Source organism: Rhinoderma darwinii, chromosome 3 (genome assembly GCF_050947455.1).
Source record: "Rhinoderma darwinii isolate aRhiDar2 chromosome 3, aRhiDar2.hap1, whole genome shotgun sequence".
NCBI classification, from domain to species: Eukaryota; Metazoa; Chordata; class Amphibia; order Anura; family Rhinodermatidae; genus Rhinoderma; species Rhinoderma darwinii.
Window position 1 is genome coordinate 77,694,595 of NC_134689.1, and position 27,981 is coordinate 77,722,575.

At 39.2% G+C, this 27,981-nt stretch overlaps 21 non-coding genes across 21 annotated transcripts; all 21 read right to left on the reverse strand.

Moving 5' to 3' along the window:
- Positions 1 to 831: 831 nt before the first annotated feature.
- TRNAL-CAG (transfer RNA leucine (anticodon CAG)) lies at positions 832 to 914 on the reverse strand. The gene has a single exon. It is a non-coding gene; the product is annotated as a tRNA-Leu (tRNA).
- A 755-nt stretch (positions 915 to 1,669) lies between these two features.
- TRNAL-CAG (transfer RNA leucine (anticodon CAG)) lies at positions 1,670 to 1,752 on the reverse strand. The gene has a single exon. It is a non-coding gene; the product is annotated as a tRNA-Leu (tRNA).
- Positions 1,753 to 2,745: 993 nt separating this feature from the next.
- Positions 2,746 to 2,828, reverse strand: TRNAL-CAG (transfer RNA leucine (anticodon CAG)). The gene has a single exon. It is a non-coding gene; the product is annotated as a tRNA-Leu (tRNA).
- Positions 2,829 to 3,583: 755 nt separating this feature from the next.
- Positions 3,584 to 3,666, reverse strand: TRNAL-CAG (transfer RNA leucine (anticodon CAG)). Its single transcript has one exon. It is a non-coding gene; the product is annotated as a tRNA-Leu (tRNA).
- A 512-nt stretch (positions 3,667 to 4,178) lies between these two features.
- TRNAL-CAG (transfer RNA leucine (anticodon CAG)) lies at positions 4,179 to 4,261 on the reverse strand. The gene has a single exon. It is a non-coding gene; the product is annotated as a tRNA-Leu (tRNA).
- Positions 4,262 to 5,606: 1,345 nt separating this feature from the next.
- TRNAL-CAG (transfer RNA leucine (anticodon CAG)) lies at positions 5,607 to 5,689 on the reverse strand. The gene has a single exon. It is a non-coding gene; the product is annotated as a tRNA-Leu (tRNA).
- Positions 5,690 to 6,443: 754 nt separating this feature from the next.
- Positions 6,444 to 6,526, reverse strand: TRNAL-AAG (transfer RNA leucine (anticodon AAG)). The gene has a single exon. It is a non-coding gene; the product is annotated as a tRNA-Leu (tRNA).
- A 993-nt stretch (positions 6,527 to 7,519) lies between these two features.
- TRNAL-CAG (transfer RNA leucine (anticodon CAG)) lies at positions 7,520 to 7,602 on the reverse strand. The gene has a single exon. It is a non-coding gene; the product is annotated as a tRNA-Leu (tRNA).
- A 754-nt stretch (positions 7,603 to 8,356) lies between these two features.
- On the reverse strand, positions 8,357 to 8,439 carry TRNAL-CAG (transfer RNA leucine (anticodon CAG)). The gene has a single exon. It is a non-coding gene; the product is annotated as a tRNA-Leu (tRNA).
- Positions 8,440 to 9,435: 996 nt separating this feature from the next.
- On the reverse strand, positions 9,436 to 9,518 carry TRNAL-CAG (transfer RNA leucine (anticodon CAG)). Its single transcript has one exon. It is a non-coding gene; the product is annotated as a tRNA-Leu (tRNA).
- Positions 9,519 to 10,273: 755 nt separating this feature from the next.
- On the reverse strand, positions 10,274 to 10,356 carry TRNAL-CAG (transfer RNA leucine (anticodon CAG)). The gene has a single exon. It is a non-coding gene; the product is annotated as a tRNA-Leu (tRNA).
- Positions 10,357 to 10,868: 512 nt separating this feature from the next.
- TRNAL-CAG (transfer RNA leucine (anticodon CAG)) lies at positions 10,869 to 10,951 on the reverse strand. Its single transcript has one exon. It is a non-coding gene; the product is annotated as a tRNA-Leu (tRNA).
- Positions 10,952 to 12,296: 1,345 nt separating this feature from the next.
- TRNAL-CAG (transfer RNA leucine (anticodon CAG)) lies at positions 12,297 to 12,379 on the reverse strand. The gene has a single exon. It is a non-coding gene; the product is annotated as a tRNA-Leu (tRNA).
- Positions 12,380 to 13,133: 754 nt separating this feature from the next.
- TRNAL-CAG (transfer RNA leucine (anticodon CAG)) lies at positions 13,134 to 13,216 on the reverse strand. Its single transcript has one exon. It is a non-coding gene; the product is annotated as a tRNA-Leu (tRNA).
- Positions 13,217 to 14,806: 1,590 nt separating this feature from the next.
- TRNAL-CAG (transfer RNA leucine (anticodon CAG)) lies at positions 14,807 to 14,889 on the reverse strand. Its single transcript has one exon. It is a non-coding gene; the product is annotated as a tRNA-Leu (tRNA).
- Positions 14,890 to 15,643: 754 nt separating this feature from the next.
- TRNAL-CAG (transfer RNA leucine (anticodon CAG)) lies at positions 15,644 to 15,726 on the reverse strand. The gene has a single exon. It is a non-coding gene; the product is annotated as a tRNA-Leu (tRNA).
- Positions 15,727 to 16,238: 512 nt separating this feature from the next.
- Positions 16,239 to 16,321, reverse strand: TRNAL-CAG (transfer RNA leucine (anticodon CAG)). Its single transcript has one exon. It is a non-coding gene; the product is annotated as a tRNA-Leu (tRNA).
- Positions 16,322 to 16,833: 512 nt separating this feature from the next.
- TRNAL-CAG (transfer RNA leucine (anticodon CAG)) lies at positions 16,834 to 16,916 on the reverse strand. Its single transcript has one exon. It is a non-coding gene; the product is annotated as a tRNA-Leu (tRNA).
- A 3,860-nt stretch (positions 16,917 to 20,776) lies between these two features.
- On the reverse strand, positions 20,777 to 20,859 carry TRNAL-CAG (transfer RNA leucine (anticodon CAG)). The gene has a single exon. It is a non-coding gene; the product is annotated as a tRNA-Leu (tRNA).
- A 3,467-nt stretch (positions 20,860 to 24,326) lies between these two features.
- On the reverse strand, positions 24,327 to 24,409 carry TRNAL-AAG (transfer RNA leucine (anticodon AAG)). Its single transcript has one exon. It is a non-coding gene; the product is annotated as a tRNA-Leu (tRNA).
- A 2,428-nt stretch (positions 24,410 to 26,837) lies between these two features.
- On the reverse strand, positions 26,838 to 26,920 carry TRNAL-AAG (transfer RNA leucine (anticodon AAG)). The gene has a single exon. It is a non-coding gene; the product is annotated as a tRNA-Leu (tRNA).
- Between the last annotated feature and the right edge of the window lie 1,061 nt (positions 26,921 to 27,981).

Below are 27,981 nucleotides of genomic sequence, written 5' to 3' on the forward strand. Positions count from 1 at the left end.
CCCTTGTTCTTGCTTTAACCTGAAAATACAGAAAAACTACCCTGGGAGGTACCCAGCAGTAGTTTAGTGGAGTTCCATTCTCTATAACATTCACTCAAGTAAGCAGAGGAATCTGTATTGTCTTACATAGTTACTTAAATATGAAATAGAAAATAGAAAGATTAGTACTGTTTCTTGTCCATTTCCATCATGTAGTTATTGGTTTATGATTAACAGTGCTTTAAAAAAGAGGTCCTGAAGAACCCTTGTTCTTGCTTTAACCTGAAAATACAGAAAAACTACCCTGGGAGGTACCCAGCAGTAGTTTAGTGGAGTTCCATTCTCTATAACATTCACTCAAGTAAGCAGAGGAATCTGTATTGTCTTACATAGTTACTTAAATATGAAATAGAAAATAGAAAGATTAGTACTGTTTCTTGTCCATTTCCATCATGTAGTTATTGGTTTATGATTAACAGTGCTGTAAAAAAGAGGTCCTGAAGAACCCTTGTTCTTGCTTTAACCTGAAAATACAGAAAAACTACCCTGGGAGGTACCCAGCAGTAGTTTAGTGTAGTTCCATTCTCTATAACATTCACTCAAGTAAGCAGAGGAATCGGTATTGTCTTACATAGTTTACTTAAATATGAGTATTCAAAAGTGGGATTTAAATCCACGCCTTCACGAGAGACTGCTCGGTCATCCTATCCTACACAAATAAGAAAACTTTCAAGATTGGATGCCAAGCCAGTCATCTGAAGAGTCTAACATTTTGGGGCGTGTTTTGGCATAGTGGGTTTTTTCACTAGCGCTGTCGGAATGACATTGCAGTGTGTTTAAGAAAAGTTGTATTGTCAGAAGTGGGACTTGAACCCACGCCTCCAGGGGAGACTGCGACCTGAACGCAGCGCCTTAGACCGCTCGGCCATCCTGACTAATAAAAAAGCTAAGCCTTTCAGAAATGGAAGAAAAAACCGTCATGTTAAGGGTCCAGTTTTTGGGAATTTAAAATAGAAAGATTAGAACTGTTTCTTGTCCATTTCCATCATGTAGTTATTGGTTTATGATTAACAGTGCTGTAACAAAGAGGTCCTGAAGAACCCTTGTTCTTGCTTTAACCTGAAAATACAGAAAAACTACCCTGGGAGGTACCCAGCAGTAGTTTAGTGGAGTTCCATTCTCTATAACATTCACTCAAGTAAGCAGAGGAATCTGTATTGTCTTACATAGTTACTTAAATATGAAATAGAAATTAGAAAGATTAGTACTGTTTCTTGTCCATTTCCATCATGTAGTTATTGGTGTGTGATTAACAGTGCTGTAACAAAGAGGTCCTGAAGAACCCTTGTTCTTGCTTTAACCTGAAAATACAGAAAAAACTACCCTGGGAGGTACCCAGCAGTAGTTTAGTGGAGTTCCATTCTCTATAATATTCACTCAAGTAAGCAGAGGAATCGGTATTGTCTTACATAGTTTACTTAAATATGAGTATTCAAAAGTGGGATTTAAATCCACGCCTTCACGAGAGACTGCTCGGTCATCCTATCCTACACAAATAAGAAAACTTTCAAGATTGGATGCCAAGCCAGTCATCTGAAGAGTCTAACATTTTGGGGCGTGTTTTGGCATAGTGGGTTTTTTCACTAGCGCTGTCGGAATGACATTGCAGTGTGTTTAAGAAAAGTTGTATTGTCAGAAGTGGGACTTGAACCCACGCCTCCAGGGGAGACTGCGACCTGAACGCAGCGCCTTAGACCGCTCGGCCATCCTGACTAATAGAAAAGCTAAGCCTTTCAGAAATGGAAGAAAAAACCGTCATGTTAAGGGTCCAGTTTTTGGGAATTTAAAATAGAAAGATTAGAACTGTTTCTTGTCCATTTCCATCATGTAGTTATTGGTTTATGATTAACAGTGCTGTAACAAAGAGGTCCTGAAGAACCCTTGTTCTTGCTTTAACCTGAAAATACAGAAAAACTACCCTGGGAGGTACCCAGCAGTAGTTTAGTGGAGTTCCATTCTCTATAACATTCACTCAAGTAAGCAGAGGAATCTGTATTGTCTTACATAGTTACTTAAATATGAAATAGAAAATAGAAAGATTAGTACTGTTTCTTGTCCATTTCCATCATGTAGTTATTGGTTTATGATTAATGCTGTAAAAAAGAGGTCCTGAAGAACCCTTGTTCTTGCTTTAACCTGAAAATACAGAAAAACTACCCTGGGAGGTACCCAGCAGTAGTTTAGTGGAGTTCCATTCTCTATAACATTCACTCAAGTAAGCAGAGGAATCTGTATTGTCTTACATAGTTACTTAAATATGAAATAGAAAATAGAAAGATTAGTACTGTTTCTTGTCCATTTCCATCATGTAGTTATTGGTTTATGATTAACAGTGCTGTAAAAAAGAGGTCCTGAAGAACCCTTGTTCTTGCTTTAACCTGAAAATACAGAAAAACTACCCTGGGAGGTACCCAGCAGTAGTTTAGTGGAGTTCCATTCTCTATAACATTCACTCAAGTAAGCAGAGGAATCGGTATTGTCTTACATAGTTTACTTAAATATGAGTATTCAAAAGTGGTATTTAAATCCACGCCTTCACGAGAGACTGCTCGGTCATCCTATCCTACACAAATAAGAAAACTTTCAAGATTGGATGCCAAGCCAGTCATCTGAAGAGTCTAACATTTTGGGGCGTGTTTTGGCATAGTGGGTTTTTTCACTAGCGCTGTCGGAATGACATTGCAGTGTGTTTAAGAAAAGTTGTATTGTCAGAAGTGGGACTTGAACCCACGCCTCCAGGGGAGACTGCGACCTGAACGCAGCGCCTTAGACCGCTCGGCCATCCTGACTAATAAAAAAGCTAAGCCTTTCAGAAATGGAAGAAAAAACCGTCATGTTAAGGGTCCAGTTTTTGGGAATTTAAAATAGAAAGATTAGAACTGTTTCTTGTCCATTTCCATCATGTAGTTATTGGTTTATGATTAACAGTGCTGTAACAAAGAGGTCCTGAAGAACCCTTGTTCTTGCTTTAACCTGAAAATACAGAAAAACTACCCTGGGAGGTACCCAGCAGTAGTTTAGTGGAGTTCCATTCTCTATAACATTCACTCAAGTAAGCAGAGGAATCTGTATTGTCTTACATAGTTACTTAAATATGAAATAGAAATTAGAAAGATTAGTACTGTTTCTTGTCCATTTCCATCATGTAGTTATTGGTGTGTGATTAACAGTGCTGTAACAAAGAGGTCCTGAAGAACCCTTGTTCTTGCTTTAACCTGAAAATACAGAAAAAACTACCCTGGGAGGTACCCAGCAGTAGTTTAGTGGAGTTCCATTCTCTATAACATTCACTCAAGTAAGCAGAGGAATCGGTATTGTCTTACATAGTTTACTTAAATATGAGTATTCAAAAGTGGGATTTAAATCCACGCCTTCACGAGAGACTGCTCGGTCATCCTATCCTACACAAATAAGAAAACTTTCAAGATTGGATGCCAAGCCAGTCATCTGAAGAGTCTAACATTTTGGGGCGTGTTTTGGCATAGTGGGTTTTTTCACTAGCACGGTCGGAATGACATTGCAGTGTGTTTAATAAAAGTTGTATTGTCAGAAGTGGGATTTGAACCCACGCCTCCAGGGGAAACTGCGACCTGAACGCAGCGCCTTAGACCGCTCGGCCATCCTGACTTATAGAAAAGCCAAGCCTTTCAGAAATGGAAGAAAAAACCGTCATGTTAAGGGTCCAGTTTTTGGGAATTTAAAATAGAAAGATTAGAACTGTTTCTTGTCCATTTCCATCATGTAGTTATTGGTTTATGATTAACAGTGCTGTAACAAAGAGGTCCTGAAGAACCCTTGTTCTTGCTTTAACCTGAAAATACAGAAAAACTACCCTGGGAGGTACCCAGCAGTAGTTTAGTGGAGTTCCATTCTCTATAACATTCACTCAAGTAAGCAGAGGAATCGGTATTGTCTTACATAGTTTACTTAAATATGAGTATTCAAAAGTGGGATTTAAATCCACGCCTTCACGAGAGACTGCTCGGTCATCCTATCCTACACAAATAAGAAAACTTTCAAGATTGGATGCCAAGCCAGTCATCTGAAGAGTCTAACATTTTGGGGCGTGTTTTGGCATAGTGGGTTTTTTCACTAGCGCTGTCGGAATGACATTGCAGTGTGTTTAATAAAAGTTGTATTGTCAGAAGTGGGATTTGAACCCACGCCTCCAGGGGAGACTGCGACCTGAACGCAGCGCCTTAGACCGCTCGGCCATCCTGACTAAAAGAAAAGCTAAGCCTTTCAGAAATGGAAGAAAAAACCGTCATGTTAAGGGTCCAGTTTTTGGGAATTTAAAATAGAAAGATTAGAACTGTTTCTTGTCCATTTCCATCATGTAGTTATTGGTTTATGATTAACAGTGCTGTAAAAAAGAGGTCCTGAAGTACCCTTGTTCTTGCTTTAACCTGAAAATACAGAAAAACTACCCTGGGAGGTACCCAGCAGTAGTTTAGTGGAGTTCCATTCTCTATAACATTCACTCAAGTAAGCAGAGGAATCGGTATTGTCTTACATAGTTTACTTAAATATGAGTATTCAAAAGTGGGATTTAAATCCACGCCTTCACGAGAGACTGCTCGGTCATCCTATCCTACACAAATAAGAAAACTTTCAAGATTGGATGCCAAGCCAGTCATCTGAAGAGTCTAACATTTTGGGGCGTGTTTTGGCATAGTGGGTTTTTTCACTAGTGCTGTCGGAATGACATTGCAGTGTGTTTAAGAAAAGTTGTATTGTCAGAAGTGGGATTTGAACCCACGCATCCAGGGGAGACTGCGACCTTAACGCAGCGCCTTAGACCGCTCGGCCATCCTGACTTATAGAAAAGCCAAGCCTTTCAGAAATGGAAGAAAAAACCGTCATGTTAAGGGTCCAGTTTTTGGGAATTTAAAATAGAAAGATTAGAACTGTTTCTTGTCCATTTCCATCATGTAGTTATTGGTTTATGATTAACAGTGCTGTAACAAAGAGGTCCTGAAGAACCCTTGTTCTTGCTTTAACCTGAAAATACAGAAAAACTACCCTGGGAGGTACCCAGCAGTAGTTTAGTGGAGTTCCATTCTCTATAACATTCACTCAAGTAAGCAGAGGAATCTGTATTGTCTTACATAGTTACTTAAATATGAAATAGAAAATAGAAAGATTAGTACTGTTTCTTGTCCATTTCCATCATGTAGTTATTGGTTTATGATTAACAGTGCTGTAAAAAAGAGGTCCTGAAGAACCCTTGTTCTTGCTTTAACCTGAAAATACAGAAAAACTACCCTGCGAGGTACCCAGCAGTAGTTTAGTGGAGTTCCATTCTCTATAACATTCACTCAAGTAAGCAGAGGAATCGGTATTGTCATAGTTTACTTAAATATGAGTATTCAAAAGTAGGATTTAAATCCACGCCTTCACGAGAGACTGCTCGGTCATCCTATCCTACACAAATAAGAAAACTTTCAAGATTGGATGCCAAGCCAGTCATCTGAAGAGTCTAACATTTTGGGGCATGTTTTGGCATAGTGGGTTCTTTCACTAGCGCTGTCAGAATGACATTGCAGTGTGTTTAATGAAAGTTGTATTGTCAGAAGTGGGATTTGAACCCACGCCTCCAGGGGAGACTGCGACCTGAACGCAGCGCCTTAGACCGCTCGGCCATCCTGACTTATAGAAAAGCCAAGCCTTTCAGATATGGAAGAAAAAACCGTCATGTTAAGGGTCCAGTTTTTGGGAATTTAAAATAGAAAGATTAGAACTGTTTCTTGTCCATTTCCATCATGTAGTTATTGGTTTATGATTAACAGTGCTGTAACAAAGAGGTCCTGAAGAACCCTTGTTCTTGCTTTAACCTGAAAATACAGAAAAACTACCCTGGGAGGTACCCAGCAGTAGTTTAGTGGAGTTCCATTCTCTATAACATTCACTCAAGTAAGCAGAGGAATCTGTATTGTCTTACATAGTTACTTAAATATGAAATAGAAAATAGAAAGATTAGTACTGTTTCTTGTCCATTTCCATCATGTAGTTATTGGTTTATGATTAACAGTGCTGTAACAAAGAGGTCCTGAAGAACCCTTGTTCTTGCTTTAACCTGAAAATACAGAAAAACTACCCTGGGAGGTACCCAGCAGTAGTTTAGTGGAGTTCCATTCTCTATAACATTCACTCAAGTAAGCAGAGGAATCGGTATTGTCTTACATAGTTTACTTAAATATGAGTATTCAAAAGTGGGATTTAAATCCACGCCTTCACGAGAGACTGCTCGGTCATCCTATCCTACACAAATAAGAAAACTTTCAAGATTGGACGCCAAGCCAGTCATCTGAAGAGTCTAACATTTTGGGGCGTGTTTTGGCATAGTGGGTTTTTTCACTAGCGCTGTCGGAATGACATTGCAGTGTGTTTAAGAAAAGTTGTATTGTCAGAAGTGGGATTTGAACCCACGCCTCCAGGGGAGACTGCGACCTTAACGCAGCGCCTTAGACCGCTCGGCCATCCTGACTTATAGAAAAGCCAAGCCTTTCAGAAATGGAAGAAAAAACCGTCATGTTAAGGGTCCAGTTTTTGGGAATTTAAAATAGAAAGATTAGAACTGTTTCTTGTCCATTTCCATCATGTAGTTATTGGTTTATGATTAACAGTGCTGTAACAAAGAGGTCCTGAAGAACCCTTGTTCTTGCTTTAACCTGAAAATACAGAAAAACTACCCTGGGAGGTACCCAGCAGTAGTTTAGTGGAGTTCCATTCTCTATAACATTCACTCAAGTAAGCAGAGGAATCTGTATTGTCTTACATAGTTACTTAAATATGAAATAGAAAATAGAAAGATTAGTACTGTTTCTTGTCCATTTCCATCATGTAGTTATTGGTTTATGATTAATGCTGTAAAAAAGAGGTCCTGAAGAACCCTTGTTCTTGCTTTAACCTGAAAATACAGAAAAACTACCCTGGGAGGTACCCAGCAGTAGTTTAGTGGAGTTCCATTCTCTATAACATTCACTCAAGTAAGCAGAGGAATCTGTATTGTCTTACATAGTTACTTAAATATGAAATAGAAAATAGAAAGATTAGTACTGTTTCTTGTCCATTTCCATCATGTAGTTATTGGTTTATGATTAACAGTGCTGTAAAAAAGAGGTCCTGAAGAACCCTTGTTCTTGCTTTAACCTGAAAATACAGAAAAACTACCCTGGGAGGTACCCAGCAGTAGTTTAGTGGAGTTCCATTCTCTATAACATTCACTCAAGTAAGCAGAGGAATCGGTATTGTCTTACATAGTTTACTTAAATATGAGTATTCAAAAGTGGGATTTAAATCCACGCCTTCACGAGAGACTGCTCGGTCATCCTATCCTACACAAATAAGAAAACTTTCAAGATTGGATGCCAAGCCAGTCATCTGAAGAGTCTAACATTTTGGGGTGTGTTTTGGCATAGTGGGTTTTTTCACTAGCGCTGTCGGAATGACATTGCAGTGTGTTTAATAAAAGTTGTATTGTCAGAAGTGGGATTTGAACCCACGCCTCCAGGGGAGACTGCGACCTGAACGCAGCACCTTAGACCGCTCGGCCATCCTGACTTATAGAAAATCCAAGCCTTTCAGATATGGAAGAAAAAACCGTCATGTTAAGGGTCCAGTTTTTGGGAATTTAAAATAGAAAGATTAGAACTGTTTCTTGTCCATTTCCATCATGTAGTTATTGGTTTATGATTAACAGTGGTGTAAAAAAAAGGTCCTGAAGAACCCTTGTTCTTGCTTTAACCTGAAAATACAGAAAAACTACCCTGGGAGGTACCCAGCAGTAGTTTAGTGGAGTTCCATTCTCTATAACATTCACTCAAGTAAGCAGAGGAATCTGTATTGTCTTACATAGTTACTTAAATATGAAATAGAAAATAGAAAGATTAGTACTGTTTCTTGTCCATTTCCATCATGTAGTTATTGGTTTATGATTAACAGTGCTGTAAAAAAGAGGTCCTGAAGAACCCTTGTTCTTGCTTTAACCTGAAAATACAGAAAAACTACCCTGGGAGGTACCCAGCAGTAGTTTAGTGGAGTTCCATTCTCTATAACATTCACTCAAGTAAGCAGAGGAATCGGTATTGTCTTACATAGTTTACTTAAATATGAGTATTCAAAAGTGGGATTTAAATCCACGCCTTCACGAGAGACTGCTCGGTCATCCTATCCTACACAAATAAGAAAACTTTCAAGATTGGATGCCAAGCCAGTCATCTGAAGAGTCTAACATTTTGGGGCGTGTTTTGGCATAGTGGGTTTTTTCACTAGCGCTGTCGGAATGACATTGCAGTGTGTTTAAGAAAAGTTGTATTGTCAGAAGTGGGACTTGAACCCACGCCTCCAGGGGAGACTGCGACCTGAACGCAGCGCCTTAGACCGCTCGGCCATCCTGACTAATAGAAAAGCTAAGCCTTTCAGAAATGGAAGAAAAAACCGTCATGTTAAGGGTCCAGTTTTTGGGAATTTAAAATAGAAAGATTAGAACTGTTTCTTGTCCATTTCCATCATGTAGTTATTGGTTTATGATTAACAGTGCTGTAACAAAGAGGTCCTGAAGAACCCTTGTTCTTGCTTTAACCTGAAAATACAGAAAAACTACCCTGGGAGGTACCCAGCAGTAGTTTAGTGGAGTTCCATTCTCTATAACATTCACTCAAGTAAGCAGAGGAATCTGTATTGTCTTACATAGTTACTTAAATATGAAATAGAAAATAGAAAGATTAGTACTGTTTCTTGTCCATTTCCATCATGTAGTTATTGGTTTATGATTAACAGTGCTTTAAAAAAGAGGTCCTGAAGAACCCTTGTTCTTGCTTTAACCTGAAAATACAGAAAAACTACCCTGGGAGGTACCCAGCAGTAGTTTAGTGGAGTTCCATTCTCTATAACATTCACTCAAGTAAGCAGAGGAATCTGTATTGTCTTACATAGTTACTTAAATATGAAATAGAAAATAGAAAGATTAGTACTGTTTCTTGTCCATTTCCATCATGTAGTTATTGGTTTATGATTAACAGTGCTGTAAAAAAGAGGTCCTGAAGAACCCTTGTTCTTGCTTTAACCTGAAAATACAGAAAAACTACCCTGGGAGGTACCCAGCAGTAGTTTAGTGGAGTTCCATTCTCTATAACATTCACTCAAGTAAGCAGAGGAATCGGTATTGTCTTACATAGTTTACTTAAATATGAGTATTCAAAAGTGGGATTTAAATCCACGCCTTCACGAGAGACTGCTCGGTCATCCTATCCTACACAAATAAGAAAACTTTCAAGATTGGATGCCAAGCCAGTCATCTGAAGAGTCTAACATTTTGGGGCGTGTTTTGGCATAGTGGGTTTTTTCACTAGCGCTGTCGGAATGACATTGCAGTGTGTTTAAGAAAAGTTGTATTGTCAGAAGTGGGACTTGAACCCACGCCTCCAGGGGAGACTGCGACCTGAACGCAGCGCCTTAGACCGCTCGGCCATCCTGACTAATAGAAAAGCTAAGCCTTTCAGAAATGGAAGAAAAAACCGTCATGTTAAGGGTCCAGTTTTTGGGAATTTAAAATAGAAAGATTAGAACTGTTTCTTGTCCATTTCCATCATGTAGTTATTGGTTTATGATTAACAGTGCTGTAACAAAGAGGTCCTGAAGAACCCTTGTTCTTGCTTTAACCTGAAAATACAGAAAAACTACCCTGGGAGGTACCCAGCAGTAGTTTAGTGGAGTTCCATTCTCTATAACATTCACTCAAGTAAGCAGAGGAATCTGTATTGTCTTACATAGTTACTTAAATATGAAATAGAAATTAGAAAGATTAGTACTGTTTCTTGTCCATTTCCATCATGTAGTTATTGGTGTGTGATTAACAGTGCTGTAACAAAGAGGTCCTGAAGAACCCTTGTTCTTGCTTTAACCTGAAAATACAGAAAAAACTACCCTGGGAGGTACCCAGCAGTAGTTTAGTGGAGTTCCATTCTCTATAACATTCACTCAAGTAAGCAGAGGAATCGGTATTGTCTTACATAGTTTACTTAAATATGAGTATTCAAAAGTGGGATTTAAATCCACGCCTTCACGAGAGACTGCTCGGTCATCCTATCCTACACAAATAAGAAAACTTTCAAGATTGGATGCCAAGCCAGTCATCTGAAGAGTCTAACATTTTGGGGCGTGTTTTGGCATAGTGGGTTTTTTCACTAGCACGGTCGGAATGACATTGCAGTGTGTTTAATAAAAGTTGTATTGTCAGAAGTGGGATTTGAACCCACGCCTCCAGGGGAAACTGCGACCTGAACGCAGCGCCTTAGACCGCTCGGCCATCCTGACTTATAGAAAAGCCAAGCCTTTCAGAAATGGAAGAAAAAACCGTCATGTTAAGGGTCCAGTTTTTGGGAATTTAAAATAGAAAGATTAGAACTGTTTCTTGTCCATTTCCATCATGTAGTTATTGGTTTATGATTAACAGTGCTGTAACAAAGAGGTCCTGAAGAACCCTTGTTCTTGCTTTAACCTGAAAATACAGAAAAACTACCCTGGGAGGTACCCAGCAGTAGTTTAGTGGAGTTCCATTCTCTATAACATTCACTCAAGTAAGCAGAGGAATCGGTATTGTCTTACATAGTTTACTTAAATATGAGTATTCAAAAGTGGGATTTAAATCCACGCCTTCACGAGAGACTGCTCGGTCATCCTATCCTACACAAATAAGAAAACTTTCAAGATTGGATGCCAAGCCAGTCATCTGAAGAGTCTAACATTTTGGGGCGTGTTTTGGCATAGTGGGTTTTTTCACTAGCGCTGTCGGAATGACATTGCAGTGTGTTTAATAAAAGTTGTATTGTCAGAAGTGGGATTTGAACCCACGCCTCCAGGGGAGACTGCGACCTGAACGCAGCGCCTTAGACCGCTCGGCCATCCTGACTAAAAGAAAAGCTAAGCCTTTCAGAAATGGAAGAAAAAACCGTCATGTTAAGGGTCCAGTTTTTGGGAATTTAAAATAGAAAGATTAGAACTGTTTCTTGTCCATTTCCATCATGTAGTTATTGGTTTATGATTAACAGTGCTGTAAAAAAGAGGTCCTGAAGTACCCTTGTTCTTGCTTTAACCTGAAAATACAGAAAAACTACCCTGGGAGGTACCCAGCAGTAGTTTAGTGGAGTTCCATTCTCTATAACATTCACTCAAGTAAGCAGAGGAATCGGTATTGTCTTACATAGTTTACTTAAATATGAGTATTCAAAAGTGGGATTTAAATCCACGCCTTCACGAGAGACTGCTCGGTCATCCTATCCTACACAAATAAGAAAACTTTCAAGATTGGATGCCAAGCCAGTCATCTGAAGAGTCTAACATTTTGGGGCGTGTTTTGGCATAGTGGGTTTTTTCACTAGTGCTGTCGGAATGACATTGCAGTGTGTTTAAGAAAAGTTGTATTGTCAGAAGTGGGATTTGAACCCACGCATCCAGGGGAGACTGCGACCTTAACGCAGCGCCTTAGACCGCTCGGCCATCCTGACTTATAGAAAAGCCAAGCCTTTCAGAAATGGAAGAAAAAACCGTCATGTTAAGGGTCCAGTTTTTGGGAATTTAAAATAGAAAGATTAGAACTGTTTCTTGTCCATTTCCATCATGTAGTTATTGGTTTATGATTAACAGTGCTGTAACAAAGAGGTCCTGAAGAACCCTTGTTCTTGCTTTAACCTGAAAATACAGAAAAACTACCCTGGGAGGTACCCAGCAGTAGTTTAGTGGAGTTCCATTCTCTATAACATTCACTCAAGTAAGCAGAGGAATCTGTATTGTCTTACATAGTTACTTAAATATGAAATAGAAAATAGAAAGATTAGTACTGTTTCTTGTCCATTTCCATCATGTAGTTATTGGTTTATGATTAACAGTGCTGTAAAAAAGAGGTCCTGAAGAACCCTTGTTCTTGCTTTAACCTGAAAATACAGAAAAACTACCCTGCGAGGTACCCAGCAGTAGTTTAGTGGAGTTCCATTCTCTATAACATTCACTCAAGTAAGCAGAGGAATCGGTATTGTCATAGTTTACTTAAATATGAGTATTCAAAAGTAGGATTTAAATCCACGCCTTCACGAGAGACTGCTCGGTCATCCTATCCTACACAAATAAGAAAACTTTCAAGATTGGATGCCAAGCCAGTCATCTGAAGAGTCTAACATTTTGGGGCATGTTTTGGCATAGTGGGTTCTTTCACTAGCGCTGTCAGAATGACATTGCAGTGTGTTTAATGAAAGTTGTATTGTCAGAAGTGGGATTTGAACCCACGCCTCCAGGGGAGACTGCGACCTGAACGCAGCGCCTTAGACCGCTCGGCCATCCTGACTTATAGAAAAGCCAAGCCTTTCAGATATGGAAGAAAAAACCGTCATGTTAAGGGTCCAGTTTTTGGGAATTTAAAATAGAAAGATTAGAACTGTTTCTTGTCCATTTCCATCATGTAGTTATTGGTTTATGATTAACAGTGCTGTAACAAAGAGGTCCTGAAGAACCCTTGTTCTTGCTTTAACCTGAAAATACAGAAAAACTACCCTGGGAGGTACCCAGCAGTAGTTTAGTGGAGTTCCATTCTCTATAACATTCACTCAAGTAAGCAGAGGAATCTGTATTGTCTTACATAGTTACTTAAATATGAAATAGAAAATAGAAAGATTAGTACTGTTTCTTGTCCATTTCCATCATGTAGTTATTGGTTTATGATTAACAGTGCTGTAAAAAAGAGGTCCTGAAGAACCCTTGTTCTTGCTTTAACCTGAAAATACAGAAAAACTACCCTGGGAGGTACCCAGCAGTAGTTTAGTGGAGTTCCATTCTCTATAACATTCACTCAAGTAAGCAGAGGAATCGGTATTGTCTTACATAGTTTACTTAAATATGAGTATTCAAAAGTAGGATTTAAATCCACGCCTTCACGAGAGACTGCTCGGTCATCCTATCCTACACAAATAAGAAAACTTTCAAGATTGGATGCCAAGCCAGTCATCTGAAGAGTCTAACATTTTGGGGCATGTTTTGGCATAGTGGGTTTTTTCACTAGCGCTGTCGGAATGACATTGCAGTGTGTTTAATAAAAGTTGTATTGTCAGAAGTGGGATTTGAACCCACGCCTCCAGGGGAGACTGCGACCTGAACGCAGCGCCTTAGACCGCTCGGCCATCCTGACTTATAGAAAAGCCAAGCCTTTCAGAAATGGAAGAAAAAACCGTCATGTTAAGGGTCCAGTTTTTGGGAATTTAAAATAGAAAGATTAGAACTGTTTCTTGTCCATTTCCATCATGTAGTTATTGGTTTATGATTAACAGTGCTGTAACAAAGAGGTCCTGAAGAACCCTTGTTCTTGCTTAACCTGAAAATACAGAAAAACTACCCTGGGAGGTACCCAGCAGTAGTTTAGTGGAGTTCCATTCTCTATAACATTCACTCAAGTAAGCAGAGGAATCTGTATTGTCTTACATAGTTACTTAAATATGAAATAGAAAATAGAAAGATTAGTACTGTTTCTTGTCCATTTCCATCATGTAGTTATTGGTTTATGATTAACAGTGCTGTAAAAAAGAGGTCCTGAAGAACCCTTGTTCTTGCTTTAACCTGAAAATACAGAAAAACTACCCTGGGAGGTACCCAGCAGTAGTTTAGTGGAGTTCCATTCTCTATAACATTCACTCAAGTAAGCAGAGGAATCGGTATTGTCTTACATAGTTTACTTAAATATGAGTATTCAAAAGTGGGATTTAAATCCACGCCTTCACGAGAGACTGCTCGGTCATCCTATCCTACACAAATAAGAAAACTTTCAAGATTGGATGCCAAGCCAGTCATCTGAAGAGTCTAACATTTTGGGGCGTGTTTTGGCATAGTGGGTTTTTTCACTAGCGCTGTCGGAATGACATTGCAGTGTGTTTAATAAAAGGTGTATTGTCAGAAGTGGGATTTGAACACACGCCTCCAGGGGAGACTGCGACCTGAACGCAGCGCCTTAGACCGCTCGGCCATCCTGACTTATAGAAAAGCCAAGCCTTTCAGATATGGAAGAAAAAACCGTCATGTTAAGGGTCCAGTTTTTGGGAATTTAAAATAGAAAGATTAGAACTGTTTCTTGTCCATTTCCATCATGTAGTTATTGGTTTATGATTAACAGTGCTGTAACAAAGAGGTCCTGAAGAACCCTTGTTCTTGCTTTAACCTGAAAATACAGAAAAACTACCCTGGGAGGTACCCAGCAGTAGTTTAGTGGAGTTCCATTCTCTATAACATTCACTCAAGTAAGCAGAGGAATCTGTATTGTCTTACATAGTTACTTAAATATGAAATAGAAAATAGAAAGATTAGTACTGTTTCTTGTCCATTTCCATCATGTAGTTATTGGTTTATGATTAACAGTGCTGTAAAAAAGAGGTCCTGAAGAACCCTTGTTCTTGCTTTAACCTGAAAATACAGAAAAACTACCCTGGGAGGTACCCAGCAGTAGTTTAGTGGAGTTCCATTCTCTATAACATTCACTCAAGTAAGCAGAGGAATCGGTATTGTCTTACATAGTTTACTTAAATATGAGTATTCAAAAGTGGGATTTAAATCCACGCCTTCACGAGAGACTGCTCGGTCATCCTATCCTACACAAATAAGAAAACTTTCAAGATTAGATGCCAAGCCAGTCATCTGAAGAGTCTAACATTTTGGGGCGTGTTTTGGCATAGTGGGTTTTTTCACTAGCGCTGTCGGAATGACATTGCAGTGTGTTTAATGAAAGTTGTATTGTCAGAAGTGGGATTTGAACCCACGCCTCCAGGGGAGACTGCGACCTGAACGCAGCGCCTTAGACCGCTCGGCCATCCTGACTTATAGAAAAGCCAAGCCTTTCAGATATGGAAGAAAAAACCGTCATGTTAAGGGTCCAGTTTTTGGGAATTTAAAATAGAAAGATTAGAACTGTTTCTTGTCCATTTCCATCATGTAGTTATTGGTTTATGATTAACAGTGCTGTAACAAAGAGGTCCTGAAGAACCCTTGTTCTTGCTTTAACCTGAAAATACAGAAAAACTACCCTGGGAGGTACCCAGCAGTAGTTTAGTGGAGTTCCATTCTCTATAACATTCACTCAAGTAAGCAGAGGAATCTGTATTGTCTTACATAGTTACTTAAATATGAAATAGAAAATAGAAAGATTAGTACTGTTTCTTGTCCATTTCCATCATGTAGTTATTGGTTTATGATTAACAGTGCTGTAAAAAAGAGGTCCTGAAGAACCCTTGTTCTTGCTTTAACCTGAAAATACAGAAAAACTACCCTGGGAGGTACCCAGCAGTAGTTTAGTGGAGTTCCATTCTCTATAACATTCACTCAAGTAAGCAGAGGAATCGGTATTGTCTTACATAGTTTACTTAAATATGAGTATTCAAAAGTGGGATTTAAATCCACGCCTTCACGAGAGACTGCTCGGTCATCCTATCCTACACAAATAAGAAAACTTTCAAGATTAGATGCCAAGCCAGTCATCTGAAGAGTCTAACATTTTGGGGCGTGTTTTGGCATAGTGGGTTTTTTCACTAGCGCTGTCGGAATGACATTGCAGTGTGTTTAATGAAAGTTGTATTGTCAGAAGTGGGATTTGAACCCACGCCTCCAGGGGAGACTGCGACCTGAACGCAGCACCTTAGACCGCTCGGCCATCCTGACTTATTGAAAAGCCAAGCCTTTCAGAAATCTAAGAAAAAACCGTCATGTTAAGGGTCCAGTTTTTGGGAATTTAAAATAGAAAGATTAGAACTGTTTCTTGTCCATTTCCATCATGTAGTTATTGGTTTATGATTAACAGTGCTGTAAAAAAGAGGTCCTGAAGAACCCTTGTTCTTGCTTTAACCTGAAAATACAGAAAAACTACCCTGGGAGGTACCCAGCAGTAGTTTAGTGGAGTTCCATTCTCTATAACATTCACTCAAGTAAGGAGAGGAATCGGTATTGTCTTACATAGTTTACTTAAATATGAGTATTCAAAAGTAGGATTTAAATCCACGCCTTCACGAGAGACTGCTCGGTCATCCTATCCTACACAAATAAGAAAACTTTCAAGATTGGATGCCAAGCCAGTCACCTGAAGAGTCTAACATTTTGGGGCGTGTTTTGGCATAGTGGGTTTTTTCACTAGCGCTGTCGGAATGACATTGCAGTGTGTTTAATGAAAGTTGTATTGTCAGAAGTGGGATTTGAACCCACGCCTCCAGGGGAGACTGCGACCTGAACGCAGCGCCTTAGACCGCTCGGCCATCCTGACTTATAGAAAAGCCAAGCCTTTCAGAAATGGAAGAAAAAACCGTCATGTTAAGGGTCCAGTTTTTGGGAATTTAAAATAGAAAGATTAGAACTGTTTCTTGTCCATTTCCATCATGTAGTTATTGGTTTATGATTAACAGTGCTGTAAAAAAGAGGTCCTGAAGAACCCTTGTTCTTGCTTTAACCTGAAAATACAGAAAAACTACCCTGGGAGGTACCCAGCAGTAGTTTAGTGGAGTTCCATTCTCTATAACATTCACTCAAGTAAGCAGAGGAATCGGTATTGTCTTACATAGTTTACTTAAATATGAGTATTCAAAAGTAGGATTTAAATCCACGCCTTCACGAGAGACTGCTCGGTCATCCTATCCTACACAAATAAGAAAACTTCCAAGATTGGATGCCAAGCCAGTCATCTGAAGAGTCTAACATTTTGGGGCATGTTTTGGCATAGTGGGTTTTTTCACTAGCACTGTCAGAATGACATTGCAGTGTGTTTAATGAAAGTTGTATTGTCAGAAGTGGGATTTGAACCCACGCCTCCAGGGGAGACTGCGACCTGAACGCAGCACCTTAGACCGCTCGGCCATCCTGACTTATAGAAAAGCCAAGCCTTTCAGATATGGAAGAAAAAACCGTCATGTTAAGGGTCCAGTTTTTGGGAATTTAAAATAGAAAGATTATAACTGTTTCTTGTCCATTTCCATCATGTAGTTATTGGTTTATGATTAACAGTGCTGTAACAAAGAGGTCCTGAAGAACCCTTGTTCTTGCTTTAACCTGAAAATAAAGAAAAACTACCCTGGGAGGTACCCAGCAGTAGTTTAGTGGAGTTCCATTCTCTATAACATTCACTCAAGTAAGCAGAGGAATCTGTATTGTCTTACATAGTTACTTAAATATGAAATAGAAAATAGAAAGATTAGTACTGTTTCTTGTCCATTTCCATCATGTAGTTATTGGTTTATGATTAACAGTGCTGTAAAAAAGAGGTCATGAAGAACCCTTGTTCTTGCTTTAACCTGAAAATACAGAAAAACTACCCTGGGAGGTACCCAGCAGTAGTTTAGTGGAGTTCCATTCTCTATAACATTCACTCAAGTAAGCAGAGGAATCGGTATTGTCTTACATAGTTTACTTAAATATGAGTATTCAAAAGTGGGATTTAAATCCACGCCTTCACGAGAGACTGCTCGGTCATCCTATCCTACACAAATTAGAAAACTTTCAAGATTGGATGCCAAGCCAGTCATCTGAAGAGTCTAACATTTTGGGGCGTGTTTTGGCATAGTGGGTTTTTTCACTAGTGCTGTCGGAATGACATTGCAGTGTGTTTAAGAAAAGTTGTATTGTCAGAAGTGGGATTTGAACCCACGCCTCCAGGGGAGACTGTGACCTGAACGCAGCGCCTTAGACCGCTCGGCCATCCTGACTTATAGAAAAGCCAAGCCTTTCAGATATGGAAGAAAAAACCGTCATGTTAAGGGTCCAGTTTTTGGGAATTTAAAATAGAAAGATTAGAACTGTTTCTTGTCCATTTCCATCATGTAGTTATTGGTTTATGATTAACAGTGCTGTAACAAAGAGGTCCTGAAGAACCCTTGTTCTTGCTTTAACCTGAAAATACAGAAAAACTACCCTGGGAGGTACCCAGCAGTAGTTTAGTGGAGTTCCATTCTCTATAACAATCACTCAAGTAAGCAGAGGAATCTGTATTGTCTTACATAGTTACTTAAATATGAAATAGAAAATAGAAAGATTAGTACTGTTTCTTGTCCATTTCCATCATGTAGTTATTGGTTTATGATTAACAGTGCTGTAAAAAAGAGGTCCTGAAGAACCCTTGTTCTTGCTTTAACCTGAAAATACAGAAAAACTACCCTGGGAGGTACCCAGCAGTAGTTTAGTGGAGTTCCATTCTCTATAACATTCACTCAAGTAAGCAGAGGAATCGGTATTGTCTTACATAGTTTACTTAAATATGAGTATTCAAAAGTGGGATTTAAATCCACGCCTTCACGAGAGACTGCTCGGTCATCCTATCCTACACAAATAAGAAAACTTTCAAGATTGGATGCCAAGCCAGTCATCTGAAGAGTCTAACATTTTGGGGCGTGTTTTGGCATAGTGGGTTTTTTCACTAGCGCTGTCGGAATGACATTGCAGTGTGTTTAATAAAAGTTGTATTGTCAGAAGTGGGATTTGAACCCACGCCTCCAGGGGAGACTGCGACCTGAACGCAGCGCCTTAGACCGCTCGGCCATCCAGACTTATGGAAAAGCCAAGCCTTTCAGAAATGGAAGAAAAAACCGTCATGTTAAGGGTCCAGTTTTTGGGAATTTAAAATAGAAAGATTAGAACTGTTTCTTGTCCATTTCCATCATGTAGTTATTGGTTTATGATTAACAGTGCTGTAACAAAGAGGTCCTGAAGAACCCTTGTTCTTGCTTTAACCTGAAAATACAGAAAAACTACCCTGGGAGGTACCCAGCAGTAGTTTAGTGGAGTTCCATTCTCTATAACAATCACTCAAGTAAGCAGAGGAATCTGTATTGTCTTACATAGTTACTTAAATATGAAATAGAAAATAGAAAGATTAGTACTGTTTCTTGTCCATTTCCATCATGTAGTTATTGGTTTATGATTAACAGTGCTGTAAAAAAGAGGTCCTGAAGAACCCTTGTTCTTGCTTTAACCTGAAAATACAGAAAAACTACCCTGGGAGGTACCCAGCAGTAGTTTAGTGGAGTTCCATTCTCTATAACATTCACTCAAGTAAGCAGAGGAATCGGTATTGTCTTACATAGTTTACTTAAATATGAGTATTCAAAAGTGGGATTTAAATCCACGCCTTCACGAGAGACTGCTCGGTCATCCTATCCTACACAAATAAGAAAACTTTCAAGATTGGATGCCAAGCCAGTCATCTGAAGAGTCTAACATTTTGGGGCGTGTTTTGGCATAGTGGGTTTTTTCACTAGCGCTGTCGGAATGACATTGCAGTGTGTTTAATAAAAGTTGTATTGTCAGAAGTGGGATTTGAACCCACGCCTCCAGGGGAGACTGCGACCTGAACGCAGCGCCTTAGACCGCTCGGCCATCCAGACTTATAGAAAAGCCAAGCCTTTCAGAAATGGAAGAAAAAACCGTCATGTTAAGGGTCCAGTTTTTGGGAATTTAAAATAGAAAGATTAGAACTGTTTCTTGTCCATTTCCATCATGTAGTTATTGGTTTATGATTAACAGTGCTGTAACAAAGAGGTCCTGAAGAACCCTTGTTCTTGCTTTAACCTGAAAATACAGAAAAACTACCCTGGGAGGTACCCAGCAGTAGTTTAGTGGAGTTCCATTCTCTATAACATTCACTCAAGTAAGCAGAGGAATCGGTATTGTCTTACATAGTTTACTTAAATATGAGTATTCAAAAGTAGGATTTAAATCCACGCCTTCACGAGAGACTGCTCGGTCATCCTATCCTACACAAATAAGAAAACTTTCAAGATTGGATGCCAAGCCAGTCATCTGAAGAGTCTAACATTTTGGGGCATGTTTTGGCATAGTGGGTTTTTTCACTAGCGCTGTCGGAATGACATTGCAGTGTGTTTAAGAAAAGTTATATTGTCAGAAGTGGGATTTGAACCCACGCCTCCAGGGGAGACTGCGACCTTAACGCAGCGCCTTAGACTGCTCGGCCATCCTGCCTTATAGAAAAGCCAAGCCTTTCAGATATGGAAGAAAAAACCGTCATGTTAAGGGTCCAGTTTTTGGGAATTTAAAATAGAAAGATTAGAACTGTTTCTTGTCCATTTCCATCATGTAGTTATTGGTTTATGATTAACAGTGCTGTAACAAAGAGGTCCTGAAGAACCCTTGTTCTTGCTTTAACCTGAAAATACAGAAAAACTACCCTGGGAGGTACCCAGCAGTAGTTTAGTGGAGTTCCATTCTCTATAACATTCACTCAAGTAAGCAGAGGAATCTGTATTGTCTTACATAGTTACTTAAATATGAAATAGAAAATAGAAAGATTAGTACTGTTTCTTGTCCATTTCCATCATGTAGTTATTGGTTTATGATTAACAGTGCTGTAAAAAAGAGGTCATGAAGAACCCTTGTTCTTGCTTTAACCTGAAAATACAGAAAAACTACCCTGGGAGGTACCCAGCAGTAGTTTAGTGGAGTTCCATTCTCTATAACATTCACTCAAGTAAGCAGAGGAATCGGTATTGTCTTACATAGTTTACTTAAATATGAGTATTCAAAAGTGGGATTTAAATCCACGCCTTCACGAGAGACTGCTCGGTCATCCTATCCTACACAAATTAGAAAACTTTCAAGATTGGATGCCAAGCCAGTCATCTGAAGAGTCTAACATTTTGGGGCGTGTTTTGGCATAGTGGGTTTTTTCACTAGTGCTGTCGGAATGACATTGCAGTGTGTTTAATGAAAGTTGTATTGTCAGAAGTGGGATTTGAACCCACGCCTCCAGGGGAGACTGCGACCTGAACGCAGCACCTTAGACCGCTCGGCCATCCTGACTTTTAGAAAAGCCAAGCCTTTCAGATATGGAAGAAAAAACCGTCATGTTAAGGGTCCAGTTTTTGGGAATTTAAAATAGAAAGATTAGAACTGTTTCTTGTCCATTTCCATCATGTAGTTATTGGTTTATGATTAACAGTGCTGTAACAAAGAGGTCCTGAAGAACCCTTGTTCTTGCTTTAACCTGAAAATACAGAAAAACTACCCTGGGAGGTACCCAGCAGTAGTTTAGTGGAGTTCCATTCTCTATAACATTCACTCAAGTAAGCAGAGGAATCTGTATTGTCTTACATAGTTACTTAAATATGAAATAGAAAATAGAAAGATTAGTACTGTTTCTTGTCCATTTCCATCATGTAGTTATTGGTTTATGATTAACAGTGCTGTAAAAAAGAGGTCCTGAAGAACCCTTGTTCTTGCTTTAACCTGAAAATACAGAAAAACTACCCTGGGAGGTACCCAGCAGTAGTTTAGTGGAGTTCCATTCTCTATAACATTCACTCAAGTAAGCAGAGGAATCGGTATTGTCTTACATAGTTTACTTAAATATGAGTATTCAAAAGTGGGATTTAAATCCACGCCTTCACGAGAGACTGCTCGGTCATCCTATCCTACACAAATTAGAAAACTTTCAAGATTGGATGCCAAGCCAGTCATCTGAAGAGTCTAACATTTTGGGGCGTGTTTTGGCATAGTGGGTTTTTTCACTAGTGCTGTCGGAATGACATTGCAGTGTGTTTAAGAAAAGTTGTATTGTCAGAAGTGGGATTTGAACCCACGCTTCCAGGGGAGACTGTGACCTGAACGCAGCGCCTTAGACCGCTCGGCCATCCTGACTTATAGAAAAGCCAAGCCTTTCAGAAATGGAAGAAAAAACCGTCATGTTAAGGGTCCAGTTTTTGGGAATTTAAAATAGAAAGATTAGAACTGTTTCTTGTCCATTTCCATCATGTAGTTATTGGTTTATGATTAACAGTGCTGTAACAAAGAGGTCCTGAAGAACCCTTGTTCTTGCTTTAACCTGAAAATACAGAAAAACTACCCTGGGAGGTACCCAGCAGTAGTTTAGTGGAGTTCCATTCTCTATAACAATCACTCAAGTAAGCAGAGGAATCTGTATTGTCTTACATAGTTACTTAAATATGAAATAGAAAATAGAAAGATTAGTACTGTTTCTTGTCCATTTCCATCATGTAGTTATTGGTTTATGATTAACAGTGCTGTAAAAAAGAGGTCCTGAAGAACCCTTGTTCTTGCTTTAACCTGAAAATACAGAAAAACTACCCTGGGAGGTACCCAGCAGTAGTTTAGTGGAGTTCCATTCTCTATAACATTCACTCAAGTAAGCAGAGGAATCGGTATTGTCTTACATAGTTTACTTAAATATGAGTATTCAAAAGTGGGATTTAAATCCACGCCTTCACGAGAGACTGCTCGGTCATCCTATCCTACACAAATAAGAAAACTTTCAAGATTGGATGCCAAGCCAGTCATCTGAAGAGTCTAACATTTTGGGGCGTGTTTTGGCATAGTGGGTTTTTTCACTAGCGCTGTCGGAATGACATTGCAGTGTGTTTAATAAAAGTTGTATTGTCAGAAGTGGGATTTGAACCAGACCGCTCGGCCATCCAGACTTATAGAAAAGCCAAGCCTTTCAGAAATGGAAGAAAAAACCGTCATGTTAAGGGTCCAGTTTTTGGGAATTTAAAATAGAAAGATTAGAACTGTTTCTTGTCCATTTCCATCATGTAGTTATTGGTTTATGATTAACAGTGCTGTAACAAAGAGGTCCTGAAGAACCCTTGTTCTTGCTTTAACCTGAAAATACAGAAAAACTACCCTGGGAGGTACCCAGCAGTAGTTTAGTGGAGTTCCATTCTCTATAACAATCACTCAAGTAAGCAGAGGAATCTGTATTGTCTTACATAGTTACTTAAATATGAAATAGAAAATAGAAAGATTAGTACTGTTTCTTGTCCATTTCCATCATGTAGTTATTGGTTTATGATTAACAGTGCTGTAAAAAAGAGGTCCTGAAGAACCCTTGTTCTTGCTTTAACCTGAAAATACAGAAAAACTACCCTGGGAGGTACCCAGCAGTAGTTTAGTGGAGTTCCATTCTCTATAACATTCACTCAAGTAAGCAGAGGAATCGGTATTGTCTTACATAGTTTACTTAAATATGAGTATTCAAAAGTAGGATTTAAATCCACGCCTTCACGAGAGACTGCTCGGTCATCCTATCCTACACAAATAAGAAAACTTTCAAGATTGGATGCCAAGCCAGTCATCTGAAGAGTCTAACATTTTGGGGCATGTTTTGGCATAGTGGGTTTTTTCACTAGCGCTGTCGGAATGACATTGCAGTGTGTCTAAGAAAAGTTATATTGTCAGAAGTGGGATTTGAACCCACGCCTCCAGGGGAGACTGCGACCTTAACGCAGCGCCTTAGACTGCTCGGCCATCCTGCCTTATAGAAAAGCCAAGCCTTTCAGATATGGAAGAAAAAACCGTCATGTTAAGGGTCCAGTTTTTGGGAATTTAAAATAGAAAGATTAGAACTGTTTCTTGTCCATTTCCATCATGTAGTTATTGGTTTATGATTAACAGTGCTGTAACAAAGAGGTCCTGAAGAACCCTTGTTCTTGCTTTAACCTGAAAATACAGAAAAACTACCCTGGGAGGTACCCAGCAGTAGTTTAGTGGAGTTCCATTCTCTATAACATTCACTCAAGTAAGCAGAGGAATCTGTATTGTCTTACATAGTTACTTAAATATGAAATAGAAAATAGAAAGATTAGTACTGTTTCTTGTCCATTTCCATCATGTAGTTATTGGTTTATGATTAACAGTGCTGTAAAAAAGAGGTCCTGAAGAACCCTTGTTCTTGCTTTAACCTGAAAATACAGAAAAACTACCCTGGGAGGTACCCAGCAGTAGTTTAGTGGAGTTCCATTCTCTATAACAATCACTCAAGTAAGCAGAGGAATCTGTATTGTCTTACATAGTTACTTAAATATGAAATAGAAAATAGAAAGATTAGTACTGTTTCTTGTCCATTTCCATCATGTAGTTATTGGTTTATGATTAACAGTGCTGTAAAAAAGAGGTCCTGAAGAACCCTTGTTCTTGCTTTAACCTGAAAATACAGAAAAACTACCCTGGGAGGTACCCAGCAGTAGTTTAGTGGAGTTCCATTCTCTATAACATTCACTCAAGTAAGCAGAGGAATCGGTATTGTCTTACATAGTTTACTTAAATATGAGTATTCAAAAGTGGGATTTAAATCCACGCCTTCACGAGAGACTGCTCGGTCATCCTATCCTACACAAATAAGAAAACTTTCAAGATTGGATGCCAAGCCAGTCATCTGAAGAGTCTAACATTTTGGGGCGTGTTTTGGCATAGTGGGTTTTTTCACTAGCGCTGTCGGAATGACATTGCAGTGTGTTTAATAAAAGTTGTATTGTCAGAAGTGGGATTTGAACCCACGCCTCCAGGGGAGACTGCGACCTTAACGCAGCGCCTTAGACCGCTCGGCCATCCTGACTTATAGAAAAGCCAAGCCTTTCAGATATGGAAGAAAAAACCGTCATGTTAAGGGTCCAGTTTTTGGGAATTTAATATAGAAAGATTAGAACTGTTTCTTGTCCATTTCCATCATGTAGTTATTGGTTTATGATTAACAGTGCTGTAACAAAGAGGTCCTGAAGAACCCTTGTTCTTGCTTTAACCTGAAAATACAGAAAAACTACCCTGGGAGGTACCCAGCAGTAGTTTAGTGGAGTTCCATTCTCTATAACATTCACTCAAGTAAGCAGAGGAATCGGTATTGTCTTACATAGTTTACTTAAATATGAGTATTCAAAAGTGGGATTTAAATCCACGCCTTCACGAGAGACTGCTCGGTCATCCTATCCTACACAAATAAGAAAACTTTCAAGATTGGATGCCAAGCCAGTCATCTGAAGAGTCTAACATTTTGGGGCGTGTTTTGGCATAGTGGGTTTTTTCACTAGCGCTGTCGGAATGACATTGCAGTGTGTTTAATAAAAGTTGTATTGTCAGAAGTGGGATTTGAACCCACGCCTCCAGGGGAGACTGCGACCTGAACGCAGCGCCTTAGACCGCTCGGCCATCCAGACTTATAGAAAAGCCAAGCCTTTCAGAAATGGAAGAAAAAACCGTCATGTTAAGGGTCCAGTTTTTGGGAATTTAAAATAGAAAGATTAGAACTGTTTCTTGTCCATTTCCATCATGTAGTTATTGGTTTATGATTAACAGTGCTGTAACAAAGAGGTCCTGAAGAACCCTTGTTCTTGCTTTAACCTGAAAATACAGAAAAACTACCCTGGGAGGTACCCAGCAGTAGTTTAGTGGAGTTCCATTCTCTATAACAATCACTCAAGTAAGCAGAGGAATCTGTATTGTCTTACATAGTTACTTAAATATGAAATAGAAAATAGAAAGATTAGTACTGTTTCTTGTCCATTTCCATCATGTAGTTATTGGTTTATGATTAACAGTGCTGTAAAAAAGAGGTCCTGAAGAACCCTTGTTCTTGCTTTAACCTGAAAATACAGAAAAACTACCCTGGGAGGTACCCAGCAGTAGTTTAGTGGAGTTCCATTCTCTATAACATTCACTCAAGTAAGCAGAGGAATCGGTATTGTCTTACATAGTTTACTTAAATATGAGTATTCAAAAGTAGGATTTAAATCCACGCCTTCACGAGAGACTGCTCGGTCATCCTATCCTACACAAATAAGAAAACTTTCAAGATTGGATGCCAAGCCAGTCATCTGAAGAGTCTAACATTTTGGGGCATGTTTTGGCATAGTGGGTTTTTTCACTAGCGCTGTCGGAATGACATTGCAGTGTGTCTAAGAAAAGTTATATTGTCAGAAGTGGGATTTGAACCCACGCCTCCAGGGGAGACTGCGACCTTAACGCAGCGCCTTAGACTGCTCGGCCATCCTGCCTTATAGAAAAGCCAAGCCTTTCAGATATGGAAGAAAAAACCGTCATGTTAAGGGTCCAGTTTTTGGGAATTTAAAATAGAAAGATTAGAACTGTTTCTTGTCCATTTCCATCATGTAGTTATTGGTTTATGATTAACAGTGCTGTAACAAAGAGGTCCTGAAGAACCCTTGTTCTTGCTTTAACCTGAAAATACAGAAAAACTACCCTGGGAGGTACCCAGCAGTAGTTTAGTGGAGTTCCATTCTCTATAACATTCACTCAAGTAAGCAGAGGAATCTGTATTGTCTTACATAGTTACTTAAATATGAAATAGAAAATAGAAAGATTAGTACTGTTTCTTGTCCATTTCCATCATGTAGTTATTGGTTTATGATTAACAGTGCTGTAAAAAAGAGGTCCTGAAGAACCCTTGTTCTTGCTTTAACCTGAAAATACAGAAAAACTACCCTGGGAGGTACCCAGCAGTAGTTTAGTGGAGTTCCATTCTCTATAACAATCACTCAAGTAAGCAGAGGAATCTGTATTGTCTTACATAGTTACTTAAATATGAAATAGAAAATAGAAAGATTAGTACTGTTTCTTGTCCATTTCCATCATGTAGTTATTGGTTTATGATTAACAGTGCTGTAAAAAAGAGGTCCTGAAGAACCCTTGTTCTTGCTTTAACCTGAAAATACAGAAAAACTACCCTGGGAGGTACCCAGCAGTAGTTTAGTGGAGTTCCATTCTCTATAACATTCACTCAAGTAAGCAGAGGAATCGGTATTGTCTTACATAGTTTACTTAAATATGAGTATTCAAAAGTGGGATTTAAATCCACGCCTTCACGAGAGACTGCTCGGTCATCCTATCCTACACAAATAAGAAAACTTTCAAGATTGGATGCCAAGCCAGTCATCTGAAGAGTCTAACATTTTGGGGCGTGTTTTGGCATAGTGGGTTTTTTCACTAGCGCTGTCGGAATGACATTGCAGTGTGTTTAATAAAAGTTGTATTGTCAGAAGTGGGATTTGAACCCACGCCTCCAGGGGAGACTGCGACCTTAACGCAGCGCCTTAGACCGCTCGGCCATCCTGACTTATAGAAAAGCCAAGCCTTTCAGATATGGAAGAAAAAACCGTCATGTTAAGGGTCCAGTTTTTGGGAATTTAATATAGAAAGATTAGAACTGTTTCTTGTCCATTTCCATCATGTAGTTATTGGTTTATGATTAACAGTGCTGTAACAAAGAGGTCCTGAAGAACCCTTGTTCTTGCTTTAACCTGAAAATACAGAAAAACTACCCTGGGAGGTACCCAGCAGTAGTTTAGTGGAGTTCCATTCTCTATAACATTCACTCAAGTAAGCAGAGGAATCGGTATTGTCTTACATAGTTTACTTAAATATGAGTATTCAAAAGTGGGATTTAAATCCACGCCTTCACGAGAGACTGCTCGGTCATCCTATCCTACACAAATAAGAAAACTTTCAAGATTGGATGCCAAGCCAGTCATCTGAAGAGTCTAACATTTTGGGGCGTGTTTTGGCATAGTGGGTTTTTTCACTAGCGCTGTCGGAATGACATTGCAGTGTGTTTAATAAAAGTTGTATTGTCAGAAGTGGGATTTGAACCCACGCCTCCAGGGGAGACTGCGACCTGAACGCAGCGCCTTAGACCGCTCGGCCATCCAGACTTATAGAAAAGCCAAGCCTTTCAGAAATGGAAGAAAAAACCGTCATGTTAAGGGTCCAGTTTTTGGGAATTTAAAATAGAAAGATTAGAACTGTTTCTTGTCCATTTCCATCATGTAGTTATTGGTTTATGATTAACAGTGCTGTAACAAAGAGGTCCTGAAGAACCCTTGTTCTTGCTTTAACCTGAAAATACAGAAAAACTACCCTGGGAGGTACCCAGCAGTAGTTTAGTGGAGTTCCATTCTCTATAACAATCACTCAAGTAAGCAGAGGAATCTGTATTGTCTTACATAGTTACTTAAATATGAAATAGAAAATAGAAAGATTAGTACTGTTTCTTGTCCATTTCCATCATGTAGTTATTGGTTTATGATTAACAGTGCTGTAAAAAAGAGGTCCTGAAGAACCCTTGTTCTTGCTTTAACCTGAAAATACAGAAAAACTACCCTGGGAGGTAACAAGCAG